Source organism: Oenanthe melanoleuca, chromosome 4, assembly GCF_029582105.1.
Source record: "Oenanthe melanoleuca isolate GR-GAL-2019-014 chromosome 4, OMel1.0, whole genome shotgun sequence".
NCBI lineage: Eukaryota > Metazoa > Chordata > Aves > Passeriformes > Muscicapidae > Oenanthe > Oenanthe melanoleuca.
Genome location: NC_079337.1, coordinates 200,413 through 224,288, shown reverse-complemented (window position 1 = coordinate 224,288; position 23,876 = coordinate 200,413). Strand labels below are relative to the sequence as shown.

At 49.9% G+C, this 23,876-nt stretch overlaps 1 long non-coding RNA gene across 1 annotated transcript in view; it reads left to right on the top strand.

The window, feature by feature from the left end:
- Positions 1-23,876, top strand: part of LOC130252214 (uncharacterized) — a 167,875-nt gene that overhangs the window by 104,623 nt on the left and 39,376 nt on the right. Inside the window, exon 2 of the long non-coding RNA XR_008840318.1 lies at positions 10,417-10,530. This is a non-coding gene — a long non-coding RNA (uncharacterized LOC130252214). The remainder of the gene's footprint in view (positions 1-10,416; positions 10,531-23,876) is intronic.

Genomic DNA, 23,876 nt, shown 5'->3' with positions numbered 1-23,876 from the left:
GATGCAGAAGACACAGGTGGAGGTGGGAGCAGTGTGAGCTGTTCCAGTGCTGGATTTTATGAGGAGTCACACACTAGAGCACCCAAATGATTATATGTCCCGCACAGATGTGCCCACCTGGCACTGCTCCTGCTCCCCATGCCTGGCTCCCCGAAAAAGGGAGCCTTCCTTTTCCAGAGGGCTGTAAACCTTTCTGCACAGGGCAGACTTGTCACACGCCCACAGGCAGCCAGATGGTCATTCCATAGGGCATGGCAGCTTTGTTTTTTAATGGGGGCCTTAAAGATGCAAAAGAATGCCCAACCTCTGTATCTTCAATTCTGCTTCCTTAATGCTGAGGATCATTTAATTCATCCCTGCAACCTGCACAGATTATTTTGGCAAGTGCCTAATCCTTTGTTTGTTGCTTTGACTTCACCTGTGCTCAGGCAACACTTCAACTCTTCTTACCACACTTTGCTTTTCCTGAACAGTAGCAATAACTAATAATAACTAAATCAGCACCATTACTTGTGGGATTTCCTTTTATTTCACAAATTAAATGCAGGCTGGTAGGGATGAGAAGTGATCTATAAAAATGGCTGGAAGGAAAAGAATGGTCCCTAAATTTTAGGTATTAACATTTCAGTTCTCTCTTCTCCACAAAAATAATTTTGGTTGCTTTTTGTCCTGCAGAGGACTTATGTAATTTGTAATACTATCTCCAGCAGAACTAGCCAGGTAGTGTGGAAAACATGTTTCCTATGCTCCTCTGCCTTGCTGTTTGGCACACTTTATTGCTGTAGCAGTGCCTGATGGGCTGAGCAGTGGCCTTAACATCCGGAATGCCAGTGCTGTAAACACTGCTGGAGCACTCTGTGCCTGGTGAGATTTGCCATCCCAGAAGAAAGGAGGATGGCTGTTTCCCTGCCTTTGATGGGAGCCTCCTGTGTTGGGTAAGTCTGAGATCATCCTCCCTGCATGAGTACCTGCACACAGGGGCAAGCCACACCTAGGTCAGTAATTCCTGTTGATCCCCAAAAGGAGTCTGCTGGTGGGGTGCTGTTAAATCTGAAAGCTCCTTCATTCCTGTGTCTCTGCACAGAGACTGTGGCTAAAGGCTGTTCTAGGATGCATAGAGGCAAAGGCCAGAGGATGGAGCTGTGCCCCGTGGCTCAGGTCCCAGCAAACCTCCCCTTCAATTATTCCTCTCTTGGTGACTTAGAGAAGCCCAGTGCAGAGTTATTCCACCTGACAGCAGCAGCAGAGCATCCAGGTAAATAAAGATCACAGCCTGGTTGAGAAATGGAGTTGGACCTCAGTCAGATCTAATCAGAGTTAGCTCACCTGGAAACTTACCTGTCAGCATGTGCAGGACTCTGATACTTTCCCTCCTTCTGGTGAATTGTGAGCAAGGGTGTGAGGGTCTGGCCAGGGCTTGGATGGGGATTTGCTGCTGTGCAGAGTTGCAGTGGGGCCAATCCCTTTCCTGGGTTGGTGGGAGAAACAGGGACACACCAGGGCCTCTAGCACTTAGCCCCAGGTTTCTTGGTACCCAATGGCTTGGGAACGCACAGACCTTCCCAGCTTCCTCTCTAGTAAGTAACCACCTGTATGTGGAACACATTATCTCTGTCTGTCAGGAGCCCTGCCTAATTGCGATGGGAAATGTAACGTTATCCTTTAACTTCCCATTTATGAAGCAATTTGCAGTGGAAATGGGGACTGTGTGATGGCCTTGCAGAAAGGAGCTGCAATGCTGGAAAATGCACACAATTTAACAACTGACACATCCAATTGTGAGGCAGAGGAGAAGCACTGGTTAAATATTCCCTCATTTGCTTGCCCTCTGTGTGGAATATGCTGCTGGTTGTTACTGCAGCCTTTGAACTCCTGGGGCAAGTGAAGCCCAGGGTGCCACAGCAGCTCTGCCAGGGAGGCTGGTTACAGCCGAGAGAGGCAATTTGCTCTGGCTTGGATATTTGTGTTTGGTCTGAAACGTGTTCAAACAGGCAGGGCTTGTTTACAGGGTAGAATAGAATAGAGTGAACTCCTGGTGAAGGCCAGAGGAGCCAAGCATGCCCACAGGCTGGTCAGGCTGCCCCAAGGCAGTGAGCTGGGCTGTGTGCTCTGCACTGGGAACATGAAGCTCCTCTAGGATTTCCAGTGCCACTTGCTGAGCAGAAAGTGCCAGATGGATTTCTGCAGACAGGCAAAGCAGGGTGCTGGCCAGCCTGGGAGTCCTGGGAGCATCTGTAGGGTTGGTGACCTGCAAACATTTGTGCCTTTGCACTTTGTCCACCTGTTTTCCATCCTGCTCAGCATTTCCCATTAAAGGAATTGGCCATTACAGGAGTTGGACATCGCTGTGAAGCTGCCAGCAACCGAATATGGACATGTGATGCCTTTTCCTCACCTGCCTGCTTCACCCTCACAGTGGCTCAGCTTTCGCTGCCTCCCTGCTTATCTCAGTCATTTGTGAATGATCTGAGGCTTTCAGAAACGCACTTTCCATAGCCAGTAGCCAGAGGTGTTATTTCTACCAGGATAGATTTTCTGTCTCTTCTCCCCCTTTGTCTCCATGTGTCATTCCAAGGCAGAGTGAGTGATACACTGTGCCACAGCACGGTGGATTAGTCACTGACCTTTTGCTGGGGGATTCTCTCTGATGCAGCCTCAGTTCCCAATGGAAGTGCAGGAGTTGGCAGGCTCCCGCCGAGTGTCCGTGTACCCTTCTGGGGATCCCTGCTCTTTATCCATGGCCTGGGCTTCACACTTTGACTAAGCGCTGGGGTTGCTGGGGCAGAGCGAGTGCAGGAGGCTGCTGCTGGGATGGCAGGGAGCAGTGCTGGGAGAGGAGGGGCTGCTTTGGTTAGGAGTTACGAGCCCCCTGCTCCGCTTCAGTCATTGGCACTGCACTGGAGCAGTGGGCTGCATGTGACCAGGTAATGCTCTGCACTCCCAGTGCTGCTGGCCAGGGCATCCGAGTCTCTTGAGGAGCAAGGGATGCACTTCAGCGCTGTCACGTGCAATCAGAATAACCTGCCTTACCGTGCAGCTTTCCTTTCCTTCATCCAGAGCCTTAAGGTAAACCGTTGGAAGAAGTAAACATGAAAGCTGTGGTTTTGAATGCAGGCTTTGGGGGGTTGCGGTGCTTGTGTGGCTTTGCTGTTGTTTTGCCAATGCAAAGCAATGTGTGGAAGAATCCACCTGTTTAGCCAAAGCCAAGTGAAAAAGTTGGCACAAGTTCCTGTGGGATTTGAACAGAAAAAAGAAAGGAGGGCTATAGGGGAGACCTTGTTGCCAGAAGGTGGACATCCATCCCTAAACCAAACTCTTGTGCTCTGAAGTGTCTCTGTTGCTGTGCAGGACAGGTCAGTGCTGGGCTTCACTCCCACAGCCTTTGGGCAGGAGGCACGGGATTCATGTGAGCCTGAAGGGGGGTGCAGACAAGGAGGGTGGTGTGGAGCTTGCTTGGGCTGCTGCCCTTGTGAAATGTCACTGAAGTCCTGGAAACCAGAAAGAAACCCAGCAGCATCTGCAGGAGTCTTGAGGAGCAGCTCTCTGTTTCCTGTTGAAATACAGCATAAATTGGATGCAAACTTCCTGGCTTTTTCTTCAGGATGGTGTGGGAATGATGTGTCCCTGTGGCTTTCCAATACATTGTTGATTAGTCATATATATCCACAGTGACATGTGCAAAAGCTTTTTGTGAATTGAAAATACACCTCTCACTGACTGCCTAAGTCGCATAGGCATTTTGCAGATGTCTCCCAAAATAATTTCTGAGCATCTCTCCCAAAGGGAAGTTGAACATGGGATTTTCTCCCTTTGAGGAGGAGCTGCTGGCAGTGTGATTGATGGACTGTGCCTGCTGGAGTGCAGGAATCAGGAGCACACTTGAGAGGTGGAAGGACAGGAGCAGAGGGCAGGCCTGACCATCAGGTGTATTAATGGAGGGCAGTCTGTCATGTCGCTAATGATGGCAGTGGCACTTCATTATGCTGCTGGAGTACCTGTGGCTGCTGCTGAGGGAGGAGATACTCTTTGATGAGTCAGTGTCACCTCTGTGCTACGGTGCTCTCAGGATACCGCACTTACCTGAGAACACAGGATTTTCCCCTGAGTTGGTCCTTCCTTCACTGATTTGGGTTGGTTTTTTGTTACCGTTGTGGCTTAGGCAACTGCAGGCATTAAAAGGCAGTTAAAATTAAATGGGGTTCAGCTAGCTGAAGGGACCTTGGGAAAACTGGGACAAGCAAGAGGAAGGTGGGAGTCCCTGGCAGCAGCCCAAACTGCAGAGCCCGGGGTGAGTTCTTGCACCAGCAGAAGAGGTTGTGTGGCATCAGGAGTCTGAGTCCTGTGTCTGCCTGTGCCCATGGGCTCACAGGTCCCAGGGGCTGTGGTGCTTTTGGAAAACATGAATAGAAGATCCTGGGGAAAATGGGGGGAAATAGGGCAGCTGGCTTAGCTGCAAATTAGTTACAACAGCAAATGTATCTCAGGTAACCTGCTGGAGATATGCAGGTATTGGGGATGTCCTTTCTGCGTGGCTCTGGGTACCATATGCCACTCAGTAAGGGCACACTTGGTGTGCTGGTAACCCACATGCAAGGTGGAGGGTATGGAATGAAGAGGTGACAGTGATTGGGAACCTAGCCCTCCATGTCCTTGCATTATCTGCCCTCTTGGTGAGATCTTCTATCTGCAGTAGTACTAAAGATACAGGTATGCCCACCTCTCTTGTTTTTTCTGCGCCCCTTGCTGTTTGACCTTGTTCAGGAGTTAGTTTTTAAACAGGGCAGAACCATATACTCCTTTTCCTGTTCAAAGAGGACTTCTGGTTAATGGTGCTTTATGGTTATTAATAGTAAATTAATAGTGTTTACCTCAGGAGTCTTGACTTCCTTTTGCTACCTGATATTATTTTGGTAGGAGAGCTTAGGTAGTAACAGGTGAAGAGTGGCTGCCTTAAGGAGAATGGTTTAGAAACCCCTCATATGTGAGAAGCTGCCCAAGAGCCAGAGCAGCCTGGTGCATCCCTGGCTGGTGAGCTCCAGCTGCCTGTCCAGCTCTGTCTCTGGCTGGTGCCACGAGTTGCTGTTGGGCTGACTGAGAGCTGCTGTGCTCAGCTTTGGGCTCCAGGAATGTGCCGATGGTCTGGCTGGGTCCAATTGCAGCGTTCAGCTGAAATCCAGGGGAGCAGCCTGGCTCGTGCCTTGCTTGCTGTGTTTCCTTTTCTCTGCAGATACCTGTGTGGGCAGGTTTCATGTTGTTTGTCTGCTCCATGCCCCTGAGCTGAGACCTGGGCTCTCTGTCCCCCCTGAAATCAGCCGGTGCAGGCAGCAGATTTACAGGGGAGCCCTCCCAAGCTGAGTTGGGGCGTTGGAGGTTTTACTGTCCTCTTTGGCTGCTTGTCTTGTGTGTGATATGTGGAGAGGCATATAAAGACTGGAGATTAAAAAAGCGAAGAAGTCCCCGTGTGTGTGTGGGAATAAATCCAGAGGCAGGTGCTCCTTGTGTGTGGGAGGAGGGCAGGGCCAGGTGGGAGCTGCAGCGCTGAGGGGAGCAGGGCTGCCCTCCCAGCCCGGGAAGGCAGCATCAACGGACCAGAAGTACTCCTGCAATGGCACTGGATCTGTGGCAGCTGTTTGTTCAATGTTTCATGCTTTTAGCCACATCTGTTCCAAATGAGTGTTAATATTGCAGTGGCATCCACTAAGGATGGGCTCTGTCAGCTCTGCTGAGCGTCAGGCTGACCCTGGTGACAAGGAAAGAGCAGTTCAGCTCACAGTGCTCCCTCTCCCTCCACCCCCTCCCCCGGTATCAGTCTTGCCTGGCTCCGCTCCATCAGAACGCCTTTCCTCCCCACCGAGAGGGGAAGAGAGAAGGGAAAACTAAGGCACTGATTCTCAAGGAGAAAGATTGCATTTATTCCTAGCACCCTGTCCAGCAATGTCAGATAACAGTTTATTCATCCCCTGGCCCCTGTATGACATTGAAGCATATCAACAGTGACAAAAGTATATTGAATAATTATCTTGAAATTAATACATTATCCCAAACTTAAATAAATGTCATCTGATCAATATATCTTGGAATGGAAAGGGAAGAGAATGTGAAGGGCATCGCTTCATTATTCATTAATTTTAGAGTAATGTAGGCAGATGAAATGGTTATTTCAGAGCACTGCTATTATACTCACTGGCATTTTAAATAACTCCCAAGATTTAACAGTATATATTCCCTTGTCGAAGCAGCTTACACTCGTTAACACTGTGGGTTCCAGATTACTATGCTTGACAGTGCCAGAAAATACCAGAAATGCAGTTCTAACCCCATTCTTTTTGTTTGGTTGAGGTATTTTTCCTTTACCCTTTCTGTTTCTTCTATGGTTTAAGAGATCCAGTTCCACCCTTATCAATACAGCACACTCTGGGATCAGTCCAGCTGAAACATCTGGGCATGAATGTTGAATTTCTGGGAAGGAGAGGTGACCCCATTTCATCCATATGGATGGCTCAGGCTCAAGATCAAGCTGCTGGCTGCAGATTTCTCTGCAAGGAGAAAATGGAAGCAATCTTGTGCCTGCTGGAATCAGGATCAGTTCTTTGGCTGGCTTTCCCCAGGAGCAGGCAAGGTGCATCCTCCCATGTGGCCTCACAGGCCTTTTCCTCTTTCAGGGGCCACTGCAGAGCTACAGGCACCAGCAGGAGCAGTGCAGGGCACACATCTGTAGGATTCTCACAAAACCAAGGAACCACATTGGCAGCTGCAGTAGAACTGCTTGACAGAGTTGAGTTGGTGAACTGAGGGATGCCTCAGCTGAGAACGCAACGCAGCCTGGTGGAGTGTGGTGCCTGTGCTGGTACATGCAGAGCACAGCCAGGACACGGTTTTGGGTGGAAGTCATGGGTGTTTGGGCACGGTAGGGTTTGGATGGCAGGGCCTTAGTGGTGTGAGAGGAGGCTGCAAGCAGCCCTGAGTCTGTGCTTAGCTCAGGCAGCTGTGTGTCATAGCTCTGCCAAGCCCAGTCCCACATGGCATTCTCCTGGCCACAAAGGTCAGAATGTCACAAAGCCCATCTTGGATCAGTGTGACAAAAGCCCCAGCTATGCTTGTGCCTCCTTCCTGTGTTGCTGCTGCTTTCACACTTGCCATGAACATTTTCCCCTGATGGGCACCCTTCCTCCCTCCCCAAGTGGGCTGCAGTGCCAGGTGCACACAGGTTGTGTGAAGCTGGAGCACATTTGAATTTTGCCCCACCTTTGCCTCATACCAACAAATGTCCTCTCCTGTAGTGCCCAGGGACAAGCACGGCACTTAATGACACCTAACAAGGTCTGCGGTGCCAAGTGAATTGGGCATCCCCACTCAGAGATCCTGGGAATGGATTATCTGTGCCTAGCTCAGAGGTACTGCAAATGCATTATCCAGTGTCAGGCTCATGGCTTGGAGTAGGGCTGGGAGAACAATTCTCTGGGAGTAATTTACTGCATACATTTGACCTTTCAGTATATTTAGAATCAATCTTCACAAGTGACCTGGGTGTCACACACCCAGTTATGATTTTGAAGTTAGTGAACTTTTCTGTGTTTCTCCTTCCTGCATCTATGCTGATTTTATGCAAATTTCCAGGCAAATTCACAACTGAATATGCTGGAAATTCCAGCTGTTGCTTACTTGAGAGGAGTAACCTCTGTGGATGGTGGTTTATTTCCCTTGTGCAGGTCTGTGGAGGGGAATCACCTTGTTCATCCTTCAGCAGAATCAACCCGTTTTTCTTTTTTTCCCCCTGTGGATTAAGTTGATCTTTGATCTAGCCAACATAAATATTTTCTCTACCAGGAAATGGTAACTATATTTTTCTCTAGGAAAACAGTAAACCAGGTTGTAAAGTAGAGAGGTGCCATAGTGTGTGTGTGTGTGTGTGTGCATGTGCTTGTGCAGGTATGTGTGTACCTGCAGAATGTTCCAGGAACCTGCACGCTGTACTTGGAACTGAAGCATGTTCCTCTGTGGGAAAGGAGAGAAAAGTATTTGTTTCTGTGGAGAACAGTGAGGGGAGAAAGGAAATAAATACAGTGACACAGCAAAGTGGTGCCTCAGCTGCTGATAAACTGGGGCCTGTTGAAAACGTTGAGGCACACACGCCTGTGTCACTGAGGCATGCCGGGCCCAAGTGTGCTCTGAGCCAGTGGGAGAGTGTTCCAGGACAGCATAGCCAGGGACAGCCAGGGTGAGGAGCAGAGCCCAGGAGCAGGATGTGCCCTCTGCGTGACTCACAGCTCAGTGCTTGCCGTGCTGTGTGTGCAGTGGCACTGGAGCACCCAGAGCCCTGCTTCCCAAAGCCTTGCTTTGGCTGGCCCTGCCTGGGAGCTGCAGTCACTGCTGCAACATCTGTGTTTATTTTGCATGACAAACTCGTTCCTGGGCTCTGACAAAATGCGTGCTGGGCTGGGACTGGGGTTTGGGCTCCTTGGCAGGGCTGTGCCGTAGTGTGCGCCTGGCCCTGCGCTGCTCCCTAATACATATTACATTACTTCATCCATAGTTAATGGCAAGCGTGCTATATTTTTAATCTTTATAGCTTTATTGTGTGCAAGTGGTTTTAATAATTGGTGCTGCAGGATGGTTACTTCTCAGAATTACCCTGCAAAATTGCTGTGTTTTCAGCCTTCAGTCGCGCAGGTTGTAAATTATAAACTTGGGTAGTAATAAACTTGGCTCTCTCTCTCTGCTCTGTGGAGATGCCAACCTGTAACAACAGCAAAAAGACACATGCTGCCAAAAACTCCTCCCTGAAGCTATCCTCCTCATCCTGTGTGCATGGCCTGTGGGGTAAGGAGGCCCTCTGGGAACTCCTGTTTATGCTTTGTGTGTGTGACCATGAGCAGGAAAGTAACTGCGATGAGATGGGGATAGTGGTACGGAGCAAAGGGGTCTGGGGGCTCCCTGAGCCCCCCACCTCCTCCAAGACATTCCTCGGTCTCCTACCCACGTGGAGCACGAGCTCTTCTGCCAGAATTGTGACAAACAAGGCATGTGATATCCAAGTGCCTCTCTTGGTGTCCTGAGCCTGCACGTCCCTGAGCTGGGGCTCTGGAACCGGGGCTGCAAGCGGCTGGTGCTGGGGCTGCAGCCTCGTCTTGTGTGGAGCCTGCTCATCCCACCTGAGGGCTGAGCTTAGGGTGCTGCCCACCAGTGCAACACAAACATTGTAAAGCCTGGGGCAAGCAGGACATTTTTATTTAAGATAAAGAACACAAAACTGGGAGAAGGTGTTCTGGAGACTTCTGTTTCAGCTGGCTCGTTCTGTTTGGCATTTCTCAGTTCTCTGTTTCTGGGCACGTCCCCAGCAGGATGATGGTAGTGCCTCCCCTTCCCCTGTGCATGGGGGTGATGGAGACTGCATCCCTCCCTGCTGTGCTGCCTCGGCTCCCAGTTTGCACCCCAGAGAGGCGGGGCCCAGCTGCTGGGGCAGCCCGCAAGCCCCACACGCAGGCAGTGCCCAGCGTCCCGAGGAGCTGTGAGCTCAGCGAACACAGGCGTCTCCGCGTCTGGGATGGCCTCGGGTAACAGCAGCTCCTTTGATCGGCCTTGTTGCCTTCAGCCTCCAGCTGCCGGCGACGTTCCGCTGCCTCTGAAACCCTGTTCACCCGTGGGCAATATCCACCTGCTGCAGTCCTCGGAGCCAGCTAGGGGATGTGCAGTGTGCTCTTGGAGCGCCTGCAGGAGCTCCTGGAATAGCTGATGATCAGCCTGCAGGAAGCTGCGAGCCTGGGGAAGGGTGTCAAGGGCCAGGCAGCACTTGCAGCAACCACACAGCATGCAGAGCCCAGCCTGGGGACAGGCTCGAGTCCTCGCAGTGCTCTCTGCTTTAAAGCAGCACAAAGACCTCCCTTGAATTACCAAGTTTGTTTTGTTTTGGCTTGGGATGAAACTCATTGTCAGTGACGTTTTTAAGCTTTACGTGGACACTGTAGCAAGGCCCAAAGAGAAAATTTGTAACAAATAAATTACATTTTGATTTTAGCTTCTTTCCTTCACCCAGAAACAATGAAGACATGTGAGCTTCCTACTGAAAACATGTGTCTTTAAGTCCCCAGTAATAATGTATGGAAACATTTTTCATTAGTTCTTGAGCTTTCAGGTGCCAATATTTGCTTGTCACCCCCTGCTCTGTGTGGGGCTGGTCAACCTCTAATTGCTGGGAAATGACGGGCTTTGCAGGGGGCTCTGCATTTCTAGGGTACTTGTCCTCCGTGGATACAAGGGAATTGGGGAAGCTTTATTGTTTGACCAAGGTGCTTCAGAACATGTTCAACTTTGTGTCTTTGGGGCTCAGGCAAATGAAAGTATTGAATGAAAGATTTGTCATCATGAGATACTTGAGTATTTTCCTGTGTCTTGGCTAACCGTGCTATCCTTTTGCAGGCATTGCAGTGCCTCATGGCCCAGCTGTCTCCTCTGGATCTCTGGTGACCCAGCACAGGCACGGCAGACCTGCCAGGTGACAACCATGGAGCACAGCTGGAGGTGAAGGCTAAGGTAAGACATGTTCCAATCTTATTTACACATGAAACACGTTGGTAACAGATTAGCACTGAAGCACACAAGCACACAAAACCCTGACTGAGGCACACAAACAGATGCAAGCACTGTTCTTCCAAGTGCATTCCCACCTTTCTTCTGATGGCTGGGACGGAGCAGCGATCCTGTCTGAGCAGCGGTGGACTGAAGAAATTAAGGTAACAGGGAGGGGATTTAAAAAATAAATAAAGCAGCTTTTTTCTGCGCGCGTGCCTGTGCTGTCTCCTTTTGGGTGCTGTGATTTCCATTTTACTTTGTGGTTGTTGCCAGTTATGCAGAACACTGGTTCACTGTGAGTACTTGTCACCATGTATGTGATTTCTTACTGATGGAGTCCAGTTTGTCTCAGTTAACATATTTGTGGGCAAAGATTTCATTGAGTTGTGTGTTCAAGACCACCTGATTTGATAGAGGCTTTGAGCCGGGTTTAATCTGCCTCATGGAAGAGACTGGGGAGTGCCAGGCTGGGTGGGGAGGTGCCTATGCCCATGCTGCACTCAGCTGAGAGCTGCTTTGCTGAAGGCTTTGAGGCTTCTTTTCACTAATTAGTCATCTTGACTGAAACAAATAGGATTATCACTACTTTTTGTTGAAGTTTAAAATCGTAATGTGGTTCTGCTTGATGGAGAGGGAAGAAGTTCAACAGTCCTTGTTTCCAGTATTCAAGTGTTCACTTTCACACAAGCTGTTGTGTGTTTGAAAATCAGTGTTAGTGCTGTGTGTGCCTCGCTCCCCTGAGAGCAGCTGCAGTGCCAGCCAGTGCACAGAGTTCCTAGAACTGGGACCTCTTTGTGACATGGGGGTTTGGGCCCCACACCTGTAGGCTCGTGGCAGTCCATGCAACAGTCCGTGTGGGTGCGGTGTGTGGGAGGCGAGACCTTGGGAGCTGCCTCTTGGGAAAGGCCTGCTGCTGTCACTGCGGTGCTCAGTCTCACAGGGAGTGCTGCAGGTAAGGCTTCAGGTACCGCCGTGCTGGGCAGGGGCACAGCCTGAGCACGGGCTGTGGGGCAGCTGAGTGTGCTGAGCTCAGGGCAGGGCTGGGGCAAATCAGGCGTCATGTCTCGTTTACCTTGTGCAAAGAGTGTAAAGAACAGAACTGCACCAGGGCCCTCCTAATGGGGGGTGTATCAGCTTACCCTAAAACCAGCCGCAAAGTGAATCTCAGTTCAAATACTGGGACACCACAAAGCATTGTCCTTAGAAAGTACACTTTTCCTCTGACAGAATGCAAATTAGTTAATAGTTTCCAGCAACCAAAAATGATTTGAGCAGGAAGGAAGTCACCAGCAGTGCTGCCACCTCTTTGACAGCTCTTCTAATCACCATAGCTTTATCAAGAAGTGTTAAATTGTATTTTTTTATTGGTATTTAAGAATAAATTCTTACAACATCATCTCTATAAAAGGTTCATCACAGACCAAATACCACTCTAACCTTTTAAGCTTCTACAGTAAAAACTGTCGTCTTTATTTATCTAAGTTTGGGAGAGATACAAATGTAATCATAACGCCCAAGGCAAAATTTTATGGCAGTTTTCAGAACTCCTCTCTATAAAAACTACTCAAAGCTACCAACATAAAAGCTCCCAATAAAATTTGCTTTAGATCCTAGTCATAAAACATGATTTTTTTTCCCTGGTTCTGGAACTACAGGTGTCCAATTGGCAACTCCGGTCGCTGCTGGATGCCCTGGCGGTGCCAGGCTCCATGTACCTGCTGGGTCAGGTGGGCAAGGAGGGGCTGCTGCACCCTGAGCTGTGCCTTGGCTCATGCCAGCACAGCCTCTGGGTGCCTGCTGCTGTGCCTGGTGCCAAGCATGGCCACAGGAGATGTGCTTAGACCATGGCTGGAGCAATTCTGGGAGTGAGGAAAATCCTTGGCTGTGCAAAGAGCTGTACAATAAAAACTAGCTGAAAAAGAACATCGCTGACAGTAATGTAGAACACAGAACTCTTACCGCTGTTGCCTGGCTGTTCAAACATTAGGGATCTGCACTTGTTTGCAAGACTGGTGGCCCTCCAGGTCTTACTTTGGTGACATAGGAATTCATGCACCAGAGGTTGCCTTAAGTAAAGATTCCTTACTATTGTTTGCATGAGCAGTGTTAGTAGCAAGCAGAAAACCCTTTATTTACGTTTAGCTGAGAAAACTAATCCAAACCCATGTGCCATGAGGTTGGGCTGGGCTGAGCTGGAGGGGAACCAGGTTGGGCTGGGGGGACCCAGGCCGGCTGTGTTCTTGAAATGCAGTGCAGGAATAAATCTCTGCAGGCTTTAGTGGATTCCTGGTAACTAAAGTCTCACACTTTATCAGCCTAGATTAATTTGCTTTTACTGTGCAAGGTGGATTTAACCCCACTACCTCACTCTGGATGGTTTCTATTCAGAGACCTGAACCTTTTCTTCTGACTGCAATTAGGAGAAAAGCAAACATAGCACAAAGCTACTGCTGGTAAAGGAGAGCAGAGACAATTCCCAGATGTGAAATACAAAGCACAGCCGCCTTCTTTGGGGTACACACCCCAAAGCATCCCAGAAATATGATGAGCAAGAAAAACTTGATGTAAAACTATACTTGGATGCAAGTATTTTTCTGAGGCAAAAATACTAGCATGTTGGTTCCTAAAGCTGCTTTCTTCAGGCACTGCAGGAGGCTGGAGGTGGCCCAGAAAGCCTCTACCTGGTGACCCACATCTTGTGTTTGCAGGCCTTGGCCTTGCTTGTCATTGCAAGCACCCGCCGCGCGCTCCAACTATTCTGTAACTGAGGAACATTAAAGGGTTGCTGGTCTCAGCTGATGGTCCTTGTGAGGAGGGTGGGAAGCCCACAGCCCATCTTCTGGGAAGTTTCCTGTCCGTGGTGCGTCCCAGGGGTTTTGTCCTCCTCACTGTGCTCCTCCTCTCTCCTCCATGTGCTCTTCTGCAGAGACTTCCTTGGCAGCTCTAGGACTGCCAGGAAGGGGCAGTCAGGGAAATCAGGTAGATCCAATAGTTGCATAACGTGTAATAAAAGCTGTGATTTGTGACAGGGCTTTTTCTGTTTATCTTAAAGTAGACAAGTTAACAAATCTGCCTTCCCAGTTGTGCATGATGTCAGGAATTGGCTCTGGGAGCATTCCCAAGCTGGCTGTTAGAGCTGCGTTCCTATCTCCCGGTCTTTGCTCCATTGGAGAGGCTGCTGGCTGCTTCCTGTGTGCTGGATCTGTGACTACTGGTGAGTTCTGCTTTGGGGGCACTGTCTGACACAGGAACTTATCCCCGGTGCCCATCCTGGATTATCACTGAGCTTAGGGCTGTTGGTTCTTTGCTGTGTCCCTGCTAAAAAAGCTGTAATAAGCGTATGTTGGTAAGAAATGTTCAGAGAAAAGATGTTTTTTCTTGTCTGGACTGTCAGGCTGATACCTTCTGTTGCTGCGTGGGCAAAGCTACCACACCAGTTCTTCCTTGTCCCCCTTCTTCCTGACAGTCCTGAGGGAGCCTGAAGCATAGAGTATGCCCTGAATCCTAAACGGCCTTCGACATCCGTGTCCTCACGAAGCCATGTCCTGACAAAGAAGTTAAAAATCTGTGCTAAATTAATGAGACTGTTCCTTGTAGTGGCAACCATCCATACGCTCCCTCTGATGGCACCTTTTAATTATTGTTACTAATGACAGAGGTTTGGGGTCACTGCTTTCAGAAAGGAGCAAACCAGGAAACTTGTTTCTCTAAAAACAGGCATTCCAAGCTCCAGAGGCACAGGCTCGGAGGGTACAGGAGAGACAGGGCTCTTTGGCCAGAGCAGTTTGGGGACCTGGGGCTGTGTTGGCTGTGTTTTGTTGATAAACAGTGCCATTCATTCCCTGTGCCTTTGTACCTATTCCCTCTCACGAGCTCCAAAGGCATTTTATTTTCCCTCAGTTTTGGCATTGGATCAGAGGGTGGCTCCCTGCCTCTGATCTAAGTAAAACAGTCATGATCTGAGGTAGGTGCTGTTCGCATTATTCATCACTCCTGGCAAAACAAATGTTTGTCTTAAAATATGGCATTAATATTTTGATGCAGTATTGGAGCCACCTGGATTTTGGGCAGAGGCACTCACTGCTGGGTGAGTGGCCTAGTAGTGAGGAGGCTCAGTGATGGCAGGTGAGACTGCACAGAGGCATTCCCAGCCTGAAAGGTGCAAGTGCAGGTGGATTGGCAGCATCCTCTATGTCCTGTTCACTGCTGCTCAAAGGAGAGTGGCAAGGTTCCAGCTCCAGGTGCTCCTGGACAGAAACAGGCCTGTAATGGGCTTGATTTCTCTTGTGAAAATAAGTGTATTTGTAGCAGAGTACAAGGTGGTTGACTCTTGTGGGCGTTTATCCTCACAGGATTAGGGAAAGGGAGGAAGAAGCTGTTTGCAGTCTGTGCTTGCACTAGGTAGAGGTTTCTCTCTGAGACTTGTGCAGCTATTGATGGCCTGAGCTCCCCGTATCTCTGCCTTCCACGGGGCTGTCAGGCATCTTTTGTGAAGGCTTGACAGCATCATCAATACTGGCATTAGAGCTCCTTGTGCAGCTGATGAGGATGGGATGGGTGTGATGGATATGGAGCCATGTGAAAAATTGGGCGAGGTCACTGCCATTTTTTTGCTGGCTTTCACGGAGGGCCGTGTTTGCTTCCCCGAGTTCTTCCACGGGGACGTGAATTGATTGGTGCTGCTGCCAGTCAGTTGGCAGGATGAGTTGGGAGCCCCAGGGGCTCTGCCAGAATGATGGATCGGGGTGGGTCCAGTGGAGCTCTGGGACTGCTGGGCTATCAGCGCTGGAAGGCAGGGAATCCCTCTGAAGGCTGTCTCTGGGGATAGACACTGTGTCTGTGTGCTCCATGAGGTGGGGTGCTCTGACGGATTGTAGTGCCCACACAGGCGACTGCAGACCTTGGACTGTTCTGCCTGTTCTCTGATCTCTGCTTCCATTTTGCTGTGCTGCTGCTGCTGCCTCTGGCCGTGGGAACAGAAAAGGATCCTTCCCCAAATGTCTCCTTTCAGTTGGCACCTGGAACTCGTGTAGTTTGTCCAGATCCTCATACAGCCCTCAGAGCCTGGCTGGAGCCTGAGGAGAGAGGCTGTGTGGCTGCTGGCTGCAGGGCTGCACGGCTGCACCAGTGCACTTGTGGGGCAGTAAGAGTGGGGTGAGCAACCATATTGCAACTCCCAGAGTCTATGGCTCCCTCACTGCTCCAGCTGGGAAATAATCTGCACCAGACTTGTTTCCTGGCACCAGCCACCTTCCTTGGTGCCAGCTCCAATGTGTAGGCTGGCACATTGCAGGAACAGGGAATGTGTGTGTGGGGCAAAAGAAGTGGAAACAGTCCTGGCTCTATCACCTCTGCTCTCACCTGCCCTGGTCCCTGACAGCCCTGGCTCCATGGGGAGGAAAAACATCCAGGACAAGACATCCCTCTTTCCTCTTGGTTTACACCATTGCCTCCTATTCTCATTACTGACGGTTCTTACAGAACCGGGCACAGAATCCACCATGTCTCAGGTTAAATGCAGATTATTCCCACTCTGCCAGGGACAGTTCATACCAGAAGCAGGAAGTCGCTTCCACTGAAGTGTCTGTGAGATACCCCCAAAGCAGTTGCAGTTGGGAAGAGCCAGTTTCGTGCAGGTCAGACTTGGCTGTGTTCCTCACAAGCCAGTGGAGGTGCAGCAGTGTGTGCAGCTGCTGGAGCTGAGGCTGCCCCAGGGACCTGACATGGCAGTGAATTCCTGTGCTTGTTTTACAGCAAAGGCTGCCTTGGTGCTGGCTCCACACGTGAAAGCTCCATGGGATTTGCCATGAGCTGTGTCCTTAGCAGCTCTGGGACATTCAAGTGTTGGGGCCATCCAGCAGCAGGATGGCGAGCCTTTGGGAAATAGCCTTCTACAGAATATTTCCACAAGGTTTTTTAATGCTCCCGTTCTTTGCAGATGTGCCCTGGTTGACCTGAGGCACAGGATAGGCAGCAGCTGCAAGGACAGCGTTGGGGTGGGATGTTCCCACTGCACCAGAGCCGGGCTGTCTGCCACAGAGAGGAGGTGGGATCCTGCCTTATCCTATTAACTGGGGGACCTTCTACCTGGAGAGGAAAGAACAAAAGCCTGGGCAGACAGTTAATTATAGCTTCAGCTTCACAAGCAGAGTTAATGAATTTTAACGTGCCTCAATTAATAACTAATTGGGTTTTGCGCCTCGGCTGTGAGTGGAACTGGAGGGGTGTCCAGGAAAAAAATGGTCTAAAGATGAGAGATTGTAATTGAAATACTGTAGGATTCTTGTGAACAGGGAAATGGTTCCTGGCGTTATTGTACAGTTTGAATGCAGAGGGGAATTAAAGGGGAAGTTGTTTCCAAGAGAAAACAAGTGGCAGCATTGCAGTGCCAAGGAGACACAACATTATTGTGTCACCTGTAGTGTGCCATTTGGAGAGTCCTCTGTTCACAGCATTGTTGTGCCACAGAGAAGTGGGTCCTGCAGGCACACCTACCTGCATGTTCTGTCTCAGAGTTCCAGGAGTCACAGAATTTAGGTAGAACGAAATGATGCGTAACATAAATTTTTTTATGCTCTAGGCTGGAATGTGCCTGGTAGTGCTATTGGTCTAATGAGATATTTTATGTCTGTTTCTGTGGAAAGAGGATTATTTTTTAAGCCTACAGTTAGGAGAAGGTCCAGTGTTTTGCTGTGATTAGCATTAATTCAGGCTCCGGTGGGCCAAAGGAAATGACCAGAGGTAAAGGTAGCAAAGGTTAAATTGTGTTCGCAGTAGTTCAAAAGAGCAATAAATCCTGGAGAGTGCAGAAATAGAGGAACACTCTGCATCTCAAGCAGCAGAAAATTGTCGTCTTTTGAATTTGATGCTCTGAGTGTGAAGGAAGAAAGGAAAATATATCTATATGCCATTTCCTCCTTCAGTACCATTTCCAGGGAATATTTATCAGCAGCCTCAGCCACCAGGCAGGAAAACACGCAGAAGCCGAAGTGCAGATTTAGTTTGTTTTGTTTTTACTCTTTCATTTTTCTGGCTGTATTCAAACCCCCTCAGAGAGAATGTGGAGTAATAAGAAAAAGAAAATCAATTAATTTATTCAATGCAGCATTGTCAGGCACCGACCCTCTACCGATGACTATTTACGCTGGGCTGCTCATCATGCCCTTCACAACTGCTGCACAATAAATAATAAAAGATTAAAACCTTAAACCTGGAAAACTTAGGAAAAAAATACTAGAAAATTTTATTTCGGATTATAAAAATCTGTGAATGATTTACTTTAAGGGACAATTTCATTGCTGCCATGTGCAGGAACTAATGATCACGGAGGGCTCCGGATTGGTGAGGAGGCTGCTTGGGAAACATAGTCATGGGTAGGTGATAAAGCCACCTTGCTCCCGCGCTGCCTCACTGTCACCGCAGTGGCTTTCACCGTTTGTTACAAGAAAATGATGGTCCATGTACATATTTATCCGTGGATGGCAATAACATTGGCAATAATCCTCCCTGAGCCAGCCACCTGGTTTTAGGGAGCTCGGCTCACTTCCCAGTGCCAGCAGCCCTCGCTCTGCGTGTGGGGAGCTGAACGGAGCTCGGGTGATGGACGTTGGCAAGGGCAGCTGTTCTTTGGCTTTAAGGGTGTTGCTTAAACGGGAGTGGGTGCCGAGCGTGCCAGGCTCCTGTGGCACCCCGTCAGTGAGAGATGGGTCTGTAAGAGCCTTACAGTGTGCTCCAGAGCAGCACCTCTCCTGGTGCTTGGGTGGCATTGCCCTCCTGTGAAAGGGGCTTTGTGCTGGCCCTGGGGAAAGGCTGCTGCCTGCAGAGCTGCTTCGGCAGCCAACCGCTGCTCCAGTTTTATCTTGTGTTTTTAAACACCCGCACACACTGTGCAATTAGTACATTTGTGTCCAGGCTGTTGGGGGCAAAGCTGTCAAATCGAGCACTAATTGATGGTGCCAAAGCCCAGGAAAAATACAATTAAAAGCAAAAGGCAGTATAGGGTATAGAAGGTAACTGTGCTTTGGGGCACATGAGGCAGATACTTGTGCAGGTGCCTGGAGACACCTGGAAGATTTAGTAAGCCCCATTTGGAAAACTTCTCTGTGTGTCCCAGCCCTCTGCCTTGTCCATGTCTTGCTCTTTTATTCAGTCTAGCATATACTAATTCTTGCTCTTTGCTCCAAATTGAGTATTTGCTATTTATGTGCCTTGATTTCAGGCATTTGCCATATTTAATCTCAGTCTTTCTGTGTCCGATGGCAAAGGTCCTTGGTTTCGGTGACTTACTAAGATTGTGCAGTTCTGGCTATGGTGACTTCTTGCCTTTTCTCTAGGCCTCCTGCTCAGGAGGCTGCTGAAACCTTTCCGGTTCTTCAGTACCACCTTCTGTTAAAAAAAAATCAGTGTGAAATTTTAGGGAAGAGGTTATGAACTTGGTGCTACTGTGATAAACGAGTTCCTTCCATGGGGTGAGGTGACAGCAGATGGAGGTGTTGGGAGACAGTGCTGGTAGCCCGGAGGCTCTGGTGCAGCACTGTTCCACCTTGCTGTCACCCTCTGAAGCACGCTCAGGCTGGGCAGCATTTTGGCACCTGCCCGTGGCTGCACAGAAGGGGCTGGGAGCGGAGCCTGCCGTGTGCCGGGCCCCGGAGGAGCCGGCAGCCTGAGTCCCACAGGTCACCGGCCATGCATGGCCAGCGCCCCTCCCTGTGCGCGTCCCGCTCCGTGTGCCGCAGCCAGCTCCTGCCTGCTGGCCCCGCTCATGGCTGCTGGCCCCCTTGCTGCCTGGTGTCCCCGTTCCTGACCGGTGTCCCCGCTCCTGACTGCTTTCCCCGTTCCTGCCTGGTGTCCCCGTTCCTGCCTGCTGGCCCCGCTCCTAACTGGTGTCCCCGCTCCTGACTGGCGTCCCCGTTCCGCCCGCTCCCGCCGAGGGGCTGCGGCCGGAGGACAGCCAAGGTCACAGCGCCGCGGGACTGGCAGGCAGCCGGGCTGGCTCCCTTCACCCACGGCAGCTGGGAGAGGGAGATGTGCTGCCTCCTGAGCGGAGTGCAGCGTTTGCACTCGCAGGTGTGAAGTGCCGCTTGGGAACCTGTGATGTTCTGCGTGGCTCCGGCCGGTGCTCCTCGCAGCCCGGAGGTGACCGGGCCGCGGGCAGAGTGATGGGCACAGCCCAGCGGAGCTCGGCGGGCACACGGCGGGAGCCAGGGCAGTGCACCATGGCCAGACGTGCCTGTGGCTGGAGCCTGCAGGACTAGATCAGCAGGGCAGCTTCCTCTTGGGAAGCACACACAAATTCTGGGCTGAGGCACAAGGCTAAAGGCATCTCCAAACAGCCGTGGTCAGGCATGGCTGCCTTAGGAGATGCTGCTGCTTGTCTTGAAATGAGTAAAGTAGAGGGAGAGACCCCTCCCTCGGCCTGCTGACCACACACATATTGCATACAGAAGGTTTTAAATTTTGGTTGAGAATTGTCTGTGGCACGGCTTGTGTTTCTGCTGGTCTTAGTGCATCATTGCTGACTTAATTTATCAGTGTTAAATGTTTGTTTCTCATTTGGAAGTTGGATGTGAGTGGGGATTTAAGGCCAGCATTGTGTCTTCTCAAAGCGAGGCTCCACATCTGTGTTCACAGGGAGTAAACATGTAAGGTCCTTTCATGTGGCCAAACTGCAAATGGCATTTAGAGCCAAAGCAACATGCAGCGTATTTTTTTCCACATTTCTTCTGCTTCACTTAACATCTGCCAAGCATTTCAGGAGAGGCCCTTGGTCAGATGAAACAATTCCTTGTGGGCCACCAAGCATCCTTCCCTGTCAGTTGCTGTGCAAACCCTCCATGCCAGTGCTGCCCTCTCCACATGCCCCCAAAGCACTCACCCTTGGTTAGCTGCAGAGCTGGCAGCAGAATGCGCTGTGCCCTGTCAGCACAGGGAGGCTTTGTGCTTCTGCCCTTCCTTTAAAGCTGCTCTTCTCTCACCTGCACTGGTGGCTTTGCCTCACAGTCCCTGGCTGAGGGAGCTGCTGCACGTAGATCCAATATGAGCATCAGTGGCAGAAACGTGATTCAGACCAGGCAGTGCTGGTATAAAGTGATTTTATTGTATCCTACCACTCTGGTGGAGAAATTCTCAGGGGCACTTAGTGTAACCATGTCTGATCCCGTGGGGATTTAAGCTGTATTTGACATGAACTGGAGTGAAATGGATTTCTGTTCACACAGACACTTCCAGCAGTTTAACCAGATCACTTTGCAAAGTGGTTTCAGGGCATGGGATCTCAGGCTCAGCTGGGGAGATAGGGAAGCAGGGGGAGCTGTGGTGGCTGAGGAGCCCAGAGGTGACAGCCCATGAAAGGGATGGTGCAGGTACCTGAGTGCCCTGTACAGTATAGCTGGCGGGTGCTTATACAGCCCAGTTTTTCTGAGAGGAATTTGGGGCTGTTCCTGCACCCTGGGATGGGCCAGCACACTCTGTGCTCAGAGCACAGCAAATGGGAATACTCTGCCTAAAGGACTTTGGGTTCTTCGTGTTGTTATTGCTCTGATACTGAGCAGAGATTTATGAGGCACTCTGAGGTGGTGATTGAATGTATCTGTGCTTCAGGACCTAGTCATGTAAGCAAGAATTAAAAAGGGGATTTTTAAGAGGAATGCCAGCTCCCAGCATTTGCCAGAGTTCTCGGGGATTCTACCAAAGCCCACAGCAGAGCTGCATTTATTTAATTTATTTTGATATCCAAGTCTACTTAGGGAAGGAAATGAGTTAGGTAAAAATATTTATAAAAGAGAAACTGGAGAAAAGATGCTCAAGTTCCCCACCCCAAGAAAGATATTGGATGTAACAAGTGTTCCCGGGTATTCCATGTTTTACTCCTGTCTCATTCCTGCTCTGTGCAGAAAGAATTTCTCCTGTGCATATGTCAGGAGGGTGACAAGCCAAAAATGTCATGAGTGCCTGTGGAGAGATAGAGGGGACTGGTCAGCACTTCCCAGCATGGGGAATCCCAGTGAATGGGATTGGGTTAAAGACAAGAACCATGTTCTGTACCTACTAGCAGGAGGCAGGGCTTGATTGTGCACTTATGAATACCCCAAGCTAGAACAGCTTGTAACCCATGAGGAAGGCACTGCCCTTGCTGCTTCTGTTTCCTGCCTGGTGTAAAGTGAGTGGGTGACTTGGAGCCCCCACAGAAGCCCTTCAGATATGGGATTTCCCTGTGGGTCACTCAGATGTGACCTCTGTTTCTGTGTAATTTTGGTCGTATTTTCCTTGTGGAATCAGAGCTCAGGTTTGAGGTCAGAGCTCTCCTTCCATTCATGTCCATGTTGCTGGCTTTCCCAGGGCAACCCTCCTTCCACAGCCCCTTGGAAAGGAGAGAGCCTGAGCTTTGCTGTCACTTTTGCCTCTTGGGAAAGGGGAGCTTGTTTTGGATCTTTGAGCTGGAAATTCCCTTTCTAGAGGATGCTATTGACTTCCAGTTCAAAATACTTCAGAGCACATTTCCCATTGCCATTTCCCAGCATCTTGGAAACAGTTTTATTAGCACCGGTTTTAAGAGCAGCAACTTTCATATAGGCATGAGTTAGATTTAGGTTTTGCTAAAGGCTGTAGGGAGCCATCCCGTTCCTTCCCATCATTCCATGTATACTTTGCAGAGCTGTGTGAATTGTTCCCTTTGAAGAGTCAAACTCGTGAACTCCTGAATCACCACTTTGCTGCTGCTGTGCCAAAAGCACTGCCAGATCTGTGTCTCCTAAGCTTTCCTGACCACAGATTGCTAAAGCAGGCGTTCATGTTCCATGGCAAGTCATTCAGGCATTCAGAGCTCCAAAATGTGGGTGTGGAAGCCATTTCTTCGTGCAAGTTAGAGGTGACCGTGGGTGTAGTAGCTGCTGCATAACCCCATACGGAGCGTAGCCACTGCCTGGCTCTCTGGGAGATCTCAAAGCTGGCTCCCAACTTGTGGCTGCAGCTCAGCACAAGCTTGGAGCCAAACTCCGAGTTCAGCAAACTGAAGGAGTTTCAGGCGAGGTCCCTGCTTGGCTGAGCAATCAAGTTCTTTCTCTTGCTCCACAGGCTCTTAAGCTGGAACCAAAACCCAGAAGCGTAGGAGAAAGGTGTTTGGGTCATAGGAGGGGGTCTGACTAGCCCCAAAAAGCAGAGTTGCCGTGTTGGCTCAGTGCTGTGCTGGCAGCCACTTCTGGGCTCTGCAGAGAGTTTTCACAAGGTCCCTGCATGCAGCACTGACTCACTTCAGCCACAGCCCCTGGAGCATGAACAGCTGGAGCAATTTCCAGCCCAGAGTTTTCCAAATTATGAATGTTTGCGAAAGGAAAAATGACACTGAGAGTTTTTAAGGTTTTGTAAAAGACATATAGGTCGGAGGTTTGTGTTACCTCGTAAGCATCTGTGTGTTTCATGTGCTGGTATTTCACTGCATCACCTGGCTCCGTCTCCATGTTTGGATCTCTCTCCAATATGCCTTCACTCTTGTCCCGAGCCTTCAGCTTTCCAGGAGGAAAAGCAGTACTTAGCCTTTGTAAGCATCCTTAAATGTCCCCCACCTCCTCCCAGCTGCTCCGTTCTCTTTTGGCTCTCCTTCAGGGATGTTCTGGAGGAGCTAGGAGATGGGACCTTGTAGGAGTTATAGGCAGATAAGCTCCATGCAGAGATGCCCTTTTTCACAGAGATGGGAAAGAGTAGCTTTCCTATCTGAAGGTGGGAGAAATCCAACTTTCAGAGAGGTCCAAAAAAAAAAAATCCCAGGAAACTTCCATCAAACCAGTAACACTGGCTTTTCTCTCATGCCTGTTCCTGAGAATGGTCAAGTGCCATAAGAAACCAGTTATTGGAAAGGTGGGCTGTGCTAATGTACTGGGATTCTATGTGCTGAGCACAACTCCAGGTGTGAGTCACTTCTGTGGTCTCACCACTAGCCATGTGCAGGAATTCCTCGCTATTGACTGCAGCCATAATCCACTATGTGCCAGCCCAAATCCCGGCCTGGCAGCAGCCCTGTTTCCATCCTGGAAGGTCAGGGATGGAGGGGACCAAAGCTGCTGCATTTGGTTTGCAGAGCTGGTCATTAACAGAGGCCAGCTCTGGTGATGAGCGCAGCGCTGATGCAGGGCCCCATACAAATAAAAGGTCCTTGTAGTTGTAATGAGACATTCATGCCTGGCAGCTCCGGGTATAAACTCAGCTGTTACTGTGTGCTTAGCTATGGGAAATGGAGCACATCAGGGCTGAAGTCATTGCATCCCACCTCGGCTGCATCTCACAAATGCCAGTCTTGAACACCTTCGTCAGCA